At 31.7% G+C, this 10555-nt stretch overlaps 1 long non-coding RNA gene across 1 annotated transcript; it reads left to right on the forward strand.

The window, feature by feature from the left end:
* Positions 1-5985: 5985 nt before the first annotated feature.
* LOC134266409 (uncharacterized) lies at positions 5986-9874 on the forward strand. Its single transcript, XR_009991970.1, has 3 exons — positions 5986-6051; positions 6280-6410; positions 9752-9874. It is a non-coding gene; the product is annotated as an uncharacterized LOC134266409 (long non-coding RNA).
* Positions 9875-10555: the final 681 nt, after the last annotated feature.

The following is a 10555-nucleotide window of genomic DNA, read 5'->3' on the forward strand; positions in this document are numbered from 1 at the left end:
ATCATTTGCGATTGCAAAACATAGATTATCTGATAAATACAGTTTCTCGATTTGTAAACTATGGTTTACGACTCTTAACTATAGTTAACGATCCTAAATTATAATTTACAGACGTGAATCTATGCTTATCAACAAAATCTATTGTTAAGTTTTTATTAAAGACAGATAAACTTAGATTAGCATTCGTAAACTATAGTTAACAACCGTTAAATATAGTTTTACAGATGAAAACTATGCTTAACGAATCGTTAACTATAGTTTACGGTTTGTAAACTATAGTTTACAGTCGATAAACCTAGTTTAACAATTGTGAAATTAGGTTTAGCTAATTTTTGTGAATTTGGCGTGCCATAGATAAACCTAGTTTATCGATTGTGAAACTATGATTTGCTCATTTTTGTGAATTCGGCGTGCCATAGATAGCGACCGTATAGAATTGACAAAATGCCGACTTTGAACGAGGTTATTGACTTTTCTGAAGCATCAGTTTATCAGTAAGTAGTATGCCCCGCTTCAAAAATTCATCGTTCTCAGAGCAAGATCTTGAGTAGCAATAAACCTTGATAAATAAATAGTTGAAAGTGGTACATACATAACTAAAGGGTATGGGAGAAGTTGCTGATAAGAGATGGGCTACCTTCAATATTATGGGGGGGGGGGGGGAAATGGCAGTGTCCATGTTTTGCTTTGGGAAAATCCAAAATAGATCTATGTGTTAATAAAACATTCAAGATTTTTTGGTAAATTTTATTCAAGTTCACTTGGATATATCAAGTCGGCATATAAATCAAAATAACTGTATTGTTGATTGATAACACATCGTTGATATGTCTGAAAGTCGAATTGAAGGTCGCAGCAGGGGTGTGAATAAACTTGGCTTCATATGAATGTAAACAGGGATAGGCTAAAAATTGAGCAAAATTGGCTGCAATGAATTACCCACACTCGTATGCTACCTTCTGATAAACGATTTTGAATATTCAACGTGTTGATGACTAAAAATTCAAAAAACAAAAATCGAACTGAAAAAAATGGCTCCAATTATACACACCTGCAGACGGTGTGATTAGCTTGATAAGATTCCCACGCCATTACTCAATTTTTCTACAATTTATCTGCAGCAGACCAGATGCTAACACAGTTTTAGTGTTAGCTAAACATGCTAAGCAAAGGTTATTGTCACAATATTAATGCAGTTAAAAAACAATGAAAAGTGTTCGAAATGGAATTATGGTTAATAGCCATGGATTAACGCTAAGTAAACAGTGTCTCTGCTGCCGGAATCCTAAAAATGCAGAAATTAATGCGAGAGTAATTATTCTGGATGATTAGTTTTCCAATGTCACCAAAAGTAAATTTTGTCTTTTGTCATGGGAAAAAGGCAACATTTGTCATAATACTTATTGGAAAATCTCAATGATATGTGGTAACTTCATACAAATATAATATTTGCAGTCATTGGTTTTTGAGGACATAAGGGGACGACATATTTATGACGTTTTGTACACTGGATGACTCTTTCCATCAGAATTTTCGCTGCTTTTTGCTCCTACCCAGTACATGCGAGTAAGTGATCAGCAAATGGAAAAAAAATAATTGTTTTTAATTTTAAATTAACTGGTATTTTCAATAAAAACAAAGCACTCATCACTCCCACATTTTCATACAAGTCCATGGTTCTCATTAGATAGGGACACTTTCCTAATGAAGATAAACGTTAAAACTCAGCAACTGCCATAGCAGTAAACAGATAGATGCTTTAAAAATAACAAATATGTTCACAATTCAGTGTATTCAATATAAATGGAATAAGGCATCTTTATGTAGATTTAAATTGAAATCAGGTTAAAATATGAAATGAAACAAAATTTGGAGAGAATTGTACCAATAACCTTATTTGATTGTATGGGGAGAGAAAAATTCTTTGATTTGTTTTCTATATGTATGTACTATGTAAGTATTTTCTTGAAAAGCGGAAGGGGGAGGGGGGTTATATAGTGATATGGATGCCTGTCTGTGCGCCCATCCGTCCGTTACGCTTTGGGGTACCCATCCCTTATCTGCAACTCCTCTTATACCCTTGAATAAATTTTGATGAAACTTTCACAGAATCTTTAAAATTACATTGTGCCATTGTGCACCTTTATTCTACTTTTTCATCGCACACATATTTCTGGTTTCCCATAATTGAGACTATTGAGAAAACCATTCTTTCATAGGCACTTGTTTCTGTAATATTTTTTTGACCTTTAGTATCACACTTTTGACCTATAATAGTAACACGCGTATTAATATTATACTATGGGTTAAAAAAATTATTACCGAAACAAGTGACTGTGCATTCTTTCTATAATATTGAAAGATGCTCACTTTTATCCGCAACTCCTACTACATCACTGAATAAAACTTTATGATACTTTTACAGCTTCTTTATTACATAATGCCATTGAGCATCTCCTTTTTTCTGATCTGACTTTTTTTCTGCGTCTCCCAGAGCAAAACATAGACTTTGCAATTATAATCATATGGGAGGCGGGGTTATCATTTAGTGAGCTCAGCTGCGGTATCTCTAGTTTAATTATTGAAAAGAGGGAGGGTATATAGTGATCGGGATGCCCGTCCGTCTGTCCGTCCGTACGTTACGATTTGGGGTACCCATCTCTTATCCGCAACTCCGTATATACCACTGATTGATATTTTACAGATTCTTTGTTATTCTTTCTGTTTTGTGCCATTTTGCACCTCTTATTTTACTTTTTGATCGGAAACACGGGTTTCCCTTAGCTGTAAAACTGTAACTCTTCGAGAAAAAAAAATATATTGACAGACCCGAGAGCTACAGAGCCAAGTGCCTTTGAAAAAACTGTATATTTATAGAGAAGGAAAAAATTGCGCTCGATTAATTTCTCCAAATTCTTACCTAAACTATACAAAAGCTCATTTTCAAAACATTCCTTTGACTGTATCATTTCATTATGTGATATCTGCGTTGGACTGAAATATCCCACTGCCCATAATGACAGTGTAAGTAGGAAAAATGGTCGCATTCCAGGCTCATGAGGGCTATTTATAATGGTCATAAGACATTTTTTAGCCGGGCTTATTGCTCGAAGAGCAATTGCCGGCTTATGTGATCCTGTTCAAGGCAGGATGTTAACCCAATAGTCGCCATTTTAAAGTTACGTGCAAACATATAGTTCTTACTCTCAACCGCTTTTGAGATAATACAAACGCTAAATAAAGCAACAAAAATAAAACGAAGTTTATTCTATATAAAATAAACATAAGTAGTAATGACTTTGAAAACTTCATAAGTCAAAGAACATAGTTCATTAGCGTTAGGATTTTTGATAATCAGTGTTACCGTAGTTCTCTACATATACGAGGTAAAGCAGGAGAGGGAACCAGACTGGTCTGTTTGTTTACATTCAGCTGCGGTACCAGATTAATTCTGATTCTGACAAAATCGGACAGTGGTATTAGGATTGAAAAACTCACTGTCAGTGTCTTATCATTTATACTGATAGTTTTAAAATAATTTTTTCATCAGAATATAAACGTGATTCATGTAAGAAATCCATTCTACTCTTTAAATGAGCCCGGCTCTCTGTACTTCTGAGTACTTTGATTATTGTTGTGGAAATGTAAAAGAATAAGTTCTCGGAACATACTGTTATAGTAATATATTGAGATGACACTTTGAAAAACAGTGAAATAAATCGAGAAAAGTAGTATAAACCGTCTGGATGGACGGGTCATCTGAGTGCACTTTTGGGGCTGTGGGGGGATAGGCGGTTCAAGGGAGTGCAGCCCCTGTGGGGGATAGGTGGGTCAATAGAGTGCAGCCCCTGGGGAAGGATAGCCGGTTCAACTGAGTGCAGCCCCTGAGGGATAGCCGGGTCAAGGGAGTGCAGCCCCTGTGGGGGATAGCCGGGTCAATTCAGTACATATAGCCCCCTAAATACGGGGGTCTGTTTACACTGTGTTTACATTATATACTATACGCTGCTACTACGATTTTGTCAGCGACTCAAGAATTTAATTATAACGTCACGCTTCACAGTCTACCCAGCCTAGCCTAATCGGTTCAAACTGATTTCCTCAAAACAATAAAAACCTAGATTTTTTACTGAAAACAATTACAAAAACACACATGGTTTATATACCTTTACTGTAAGGGCCCTGTGCATCAATACGTTTTACCTCCGTTTTTATACCTGTTGCATCATCTGTAAGGGGGCCGTGTGCAAAACATACCATAGACTTACCTATGCATTGTGACGTCATAAACTTGGCAGCGACGTCATGTTAGTCCTTCACAAGCCGCGATGGCTGCTTATTTTGACACAATAACACAGACTTTCACAGCGCTTGAGACTTCATGTAATAACAGTATGGTCCTATGGATTTCAGTACCAAAACTGATTTTCTACCGTTTTTCTTCCAAGAAAGTTCTGAACAGCTGAATCCTGGATCAGCCTAGATGTTATTTCACTGGATTATTTAATGAATATTACTCTACTGAGTTACCTGGTTACATGGTAAGTTTTAACAAACTTTTCTTTATACATTTTCTATGAAGGTCATCTTTGTATTTATTCATTATTACTGTGTTATATACCTTATGTTTAGAACATTCATATAAACACTGCCATTGTTTACCCTGAAATACACTAGGACACTAAAAGATCCTTAAAATGTTGATAAATCTTTTTTGCATGAGTTATGATCATATTGTCTCACATTCCTTTTATTGGATCAGTATTCTAAATATTCTTATGAGGAGACTCCTAGCATATCTTATAAAATACTGATACATGCTTGTAAAACAACTAAAGTGATATTCTCAGTTGTTATTTCTAATATTTCTATGAATCTTTAATCACAGTGACCAAAAGAAGGATATGGAGATAATCAATCAGATCATATTATGCCAATGAATCTTTTGTCTCAAATCTTTTTAATGAAATATACAGAATCTTTTGCCTTATTTGTCACTCATATTTTTACATTCTGGTGCAACAGTGGCCCAATGAAAGTGGGAAAAACTCAGTCTGAGCATCTCTGTAAATCTATAAACATGTGTGCCCCCCCCCTTTTTTTTTAAACCTTCATGTATATACATGTATGTATTTTATTTAGTCAGTGATTTCAAACATCAACATGTAAAATATATATTGAGTACTTTAAAAGTGAATATGCATGATTTTTACACCCTGAATATTCTGACATACTAATGGTGACATCAGTTAAAAGAGTAATTAGTTATGTAAAATTCAGTTTATATGAATGTAAATGGGGTATTTATTCTCAGTTCATGTAAGGTATAATTTGCATGTAACCCAGAGTGTATTTAATATTACTACGATGGGTCATTCTGTGATTGAATTTAAATCAGAAAAAATGTTTACTAAATTTTGGTAAAATACATATGGTATCTTTTACATTTCTGTCGTGTTTGTCTGTCAATTGTTGCTTTACTTCCTTTGTAAAATGAGGTTAATTTGTGTATCACTGAATATTGTATGCTTTTTTTCAGGATCAGCTAAGATGTTGTTTCACTGGATTATTTAATTGGGCATATAATTGGACAATTCTGGTAAGTTTGTCTTTGTTTTGTTTACATTTCCTATGAAGGTCATCTTTGCATTTAACCACGATTATATGGTTTAATTTAATTACTGTGTAATTCTTATGTGATCTAATATCTCTAACATTCATATAAGCACAGTCTTATTTTGTCTAAAATATACTAAGGAAACTTCATATTGTTAATAAGTCCTTTTGCATAAATTATGATATAATGTCATAATTCATTATATCTGTTACCCATGGAATTCAGACTTACTAAATTGTGATCTATAAGGAATGTAATAAAAGAAAAAGTAAGAATCTACAAAAGGTTTATCCTTGTTTTTGATTCTAAATATGTGGTATATATGGCATACATATATTTTCATTTTCACTTTTGTTTCTTGGTAATGAGCTTTTCAAAAAATGTAGGACTACATGTTGTATATGCTAATATCTTTTTGTATGCTGTACTGACAGGTATTAAACAAAATTGAATATGCTGTTAAGAGAAAGTCTGTTAGTGTCTAAAAATTACACTGATAATCATTTTGTATTTGTAATATTAATACAGTAACTGTGCTTCTTTTGTTATCTAAAGATAACATGATGAACTATTTTCATGAACTTTTTAGCACTGTATTTAAACATGCCATGTTTCATGCAGTTCCTTGTCATATTAACAAAATGATTATATTTTCTATACAGTCCTCAACCTGGAAGATATGTTTTGTTCCTAACCATCTATAATCCATTCTCTATGAAGTTCAGCCTGTCTGCCCAAATTCCTTTGGAAATACATAGTTAGTCAACCAACATAGAAACAATCAAACTTGAAGGTAAAGTTTCAATGAGATATCATTTTAATTTATTTAATTCTGTTTTATTTAAATGTTTAAATTTTAAAATGGATAAAAAAATGGATAAAAAACATCTGATAATGGAAATCAATATCATAAAGATAGTAAGTTTTTTAGTGTCTAAATAATTAATCTGATAATCATTTTATTTATGATATTAATACAGTAGTTGTGCTTGTTTATTATCTATAGATAACATGATGAACTTTTCTCATCTGGAGTTAATGTTAAAAACAATTTTTTGAGATTAAAAACAAATATTTTCATGATCTTTTTTGGTATTTAAGGAGTTCCAAATTCAAATATAGTAGCCTATTTGAAATGTACGTTACTGTCGCCGAGTCAAATATTATTCTGAATCCCCTCTGTGTAATATATAGTTTTGATTCTCAAGTAAAAGTTTTCTGATAAGTTAAACCTTGTATCATATATATTTCTTTTCATAACAATAAATATATTTTCTTTGTGATAATAAATAATTTTTATTGAGCAATGTCCCTGTCGCTTAATTCTATTTTAACAACGTTACAAGCAAACACAAAGATTATACACCTGATAGTTTTGTTCTCCTTTATTTATTGATGGGCTACATTTGAAATTTCAAAGGGTTAATTACTCCTACTTAGATAATGTAACATGAAATTGAACAACTTGAGCAACTTTTAGAAATATGTTTACGGAATGAAAGACATTTTCAATCGTAGAGATAAGAAAGAAATGTACGTTACCTATATTCTTCCATTAAGAATACATATTAAGTAGAAAATATGAGACGACTCTGAATAAGCAACCCCTTGTATCCTGTAAACTGGCAAAGACGTTTTGCTTAACACAATTAAAAATTATTTTTTACATGAAAAGTGATCATTTGAAATGTACGTGACTGAAATGTACGTTACCATGAAATTCGAATTAAGTGAATCTCGCACGAATTTTCATGTATTCTAATACTTTCACACACTCGAATGTGTACACAAAGGAAAGTTTCAAAGGTTGGAGGTCGGCTAAATCCCAAAATTAATGAAAAGAAACGTCTCTGCTGAGGAAAAAAATATATTAAGGTTCAATTATTATGTAATATGATTTTGATACCTGGTATATATTTCTGAATACGAAACCTGTATGATGCATTTCTTATGATATGCAGGTTCAAATAGTATCAATATATTGCGCGTCTAACGTATGCTTGTGGAAGAGAATTTATTTTTATATTTGAAATGTACGTTACGTATGGTAACGTACATTTTATGTATTTCTAACTGACATTTTTTTAATTTAGTCTATGAATTGCGTTTACACGAGCGAAACGAAATTATCGTTACAATCCATTTGACAACTGGCCACATCTAAATGCACCCCAATCCTCGTAAATGTTTTAAACTGTTACCAAATGCTAGAAAATTTATTTCTAAGTGTCTTAAATTCATCTTTGGCAACCATTTTGCAGTTTGTTTACTTTTCATGTGCGACTTTTCGTCAATATTAATTGAATTGTTGTTGATAATTTAAAACAAGGTATGCATAGGCTTATAATTGTTAAAAAAAAAAACAAAAAAGAAAAGAAAAAGAAACAAAACAAGTAAACCTAGAACACAAGACGGTCACGTGCATTTCAAATACTGAATACTCAGTTTTGTTTGAATAATTGCATTTGGGGTTATATTTTTCCAGATCTGCTGAAAAGCACGTATGTTTGTGTTTTGAAAAACGATGTTGCAACATACTAAATGAAATTGTTAACAAGACTGTCGATGGATATATTCGAATAGATTTATGTTAAGTTTCAATGGCCAAACACGAACATTTGTTAGATCATAGCAAAATACATCTGACTCATATTTTTTTGTCTGTAACCTTGCACACAGTTAGAAGTAACTAGGCTACGACCGGTGTCAATTTCAGCGAAACAGCACAAAAGAATGGTTATGAACTGAGGTGGAGGGGACACCCCAAAAATATGTGAAATGAACGTTACCGAAGTGACGTAACATTCATGTAGTTGATGACAATCACCTCGTTTGTTACATTATGATTTCTTATATTACTGCCTTAAAACGCTTCATTGATATGATTTTTATGTCAATAATTGCTTTTTTTTCAATATTTTCTTATTACTAATTTACATATTATTACAAGCGTGAAATGTACGTTACCTACTCATATTCTGAGGCAATCGTGTCTTTATAGTGGTGATTGTGACATATAACACAGTGAGATTACATAGAGAATCTTTTTTGGAATAAACTGAAACAAAACGATGAATTTTTAGATGAATTTTAGATGAATTTTAAGCTTTTTATTAAACAGAAATATATCTTGAAATGTACGTTACATTTACATAGTTTTCTAAATCGGCATGAATATATGTTAAAAAAGACAGTAACTACAAAATAGAACTTTACTACATGTACATGTTAGGTTCCAGTATCTATTAAAACTGACAAGATTCCAAACTGATCGCTCTTAACAAAACAGAGAGAAGAATTTAAAGCATATATTTAAAAAATGTTTTTACACATCTGGATCAAAAAGTAACCTTTGTTTTTTGAAAGGAAAAATCAAACGCACGTTCGTATGCCGAGAAAATATGTTGCTGACAGAGTTGGTAGGATGTGCTGGTGTTAAGATGAGATATTCCAATTGTGATTTTAATGACTACATTCTTTTTGACATATTTTTTTGGACATTGAAGAAAGAGTAACGTACATTTCAAGCTACATTTCTGAATAAAATTACCCTCTACTTTATCGTCTTGTCATTATTTCATGTATTATAATTTGATGAAAAAAATCTGGAAACAAAATCTTTCTTTCAAAGGTAATTGATAGAAAAATTGTTATCTTGAACTTCATTTTTTTAAAAAGTCAGAGAGGCATTTGTGCCCTTATATTGAGAATGGGTGATAGTTAGTCAACCAACATAGAAACAATCAAACTTGAAGGTAAAGTTTCAATGAGATATCATTTAATTTATTTAATTCTGTTTTATTTAAATGTTTATATTTTAAAATGGATAAAAAAATGGATAAAAAACATCTGATAATGGAAATCAATATCATAAAGATAGTAAGTTTTTTAGTGTCTAAATAATTAATCTGATAATCATTTTATTTATGATATTAATACAGTAGTTGTGCTTGTTTATTATCTATAGATAACATGATGAACTTTTCTCATCTGGAGTTAATGTTAAAAACAATTTTTTGAGATTAAAAACAAATATTTTCATGATCTTTTTTGGTATTGTACATGTTGTATTTAAACATGCAATGTTTCATGCAGTACTCTGTCATATTAACAAAATGATTATATTTTCTAAAGTCCTCAACCTGGAAGATATGTTTTATTCCTAACCATCTATAATCCATTCTCTATGAAGTTCACCCTGTCTGCCCAAATTCCTTTGGAAATACATAGTTAGTCAACCAACATAGAAACAATCAAACTTGAAGGTAAAGTTTCAATGAGATACAATTGTAATTTTTATTTATCTATTTATTTATTTATTTATTTACATATGCATTTTTATATTTTTGAATTGATAAGTAAATGATCTATGATTTTTTTTTAAATAAAGAGGGCTTGGTGGTCATGGTCATGTTTAAACTCTATTGATATCCTTTAGAAGAAGAAGAAAAGGCATAAAAATTCATGATCAAATTTTTAAAACTAAAATGTAGGAAATTTTTCTTTGCCAAATGATAGTTAACAGCTGAAGATAGCATATTTATAGAATAAGTTAAATATGGGTAATTTGTAACCCCCCCCCAGCTTCCTTAATATCATAGTTGGTAAAGATAGCAAGTTTTGACTTCAATTGCTGATGAATTTTGAATTTTTCATTTAATATTAACATTCTATCAAAGAGAAAGAATACTATAATGTGGCCCATTAGGATGACCAGAAAAGAAATCTTAATGACCCTCTTGATTATGTATAAAGATTGTAACCTTATAACTGATGTAAGATGATCTGATTGTGTGGAATTAAAATTTCCTGGTGTTTCTACTACCCAAGATCTTCTTATGAGTGCATGGGACTGCTGTAAACCTTCTGTTTATAAGCACACCTTGGAGCATGACACTTTATTCATAAAAGGCACTTTCAATATCATTTCTATGAGTT

This window comes from Saccostrea cucullata, unplaced genomic scaffold (genome assembly GCF_032062105.1).
Source record: "Saccostrea cucullata isolate Sc308-1 unplaced genomic scaffold, CSIRO_AGI_Scuc_v1 ctg1069, whole genome shotgun sequence".
NCBI lineage: Eukaryota > Metazoa > Mollusca > Bivalvia > Ostreida > Ostreidae > Saccostrea > Saccostrea cuccullata.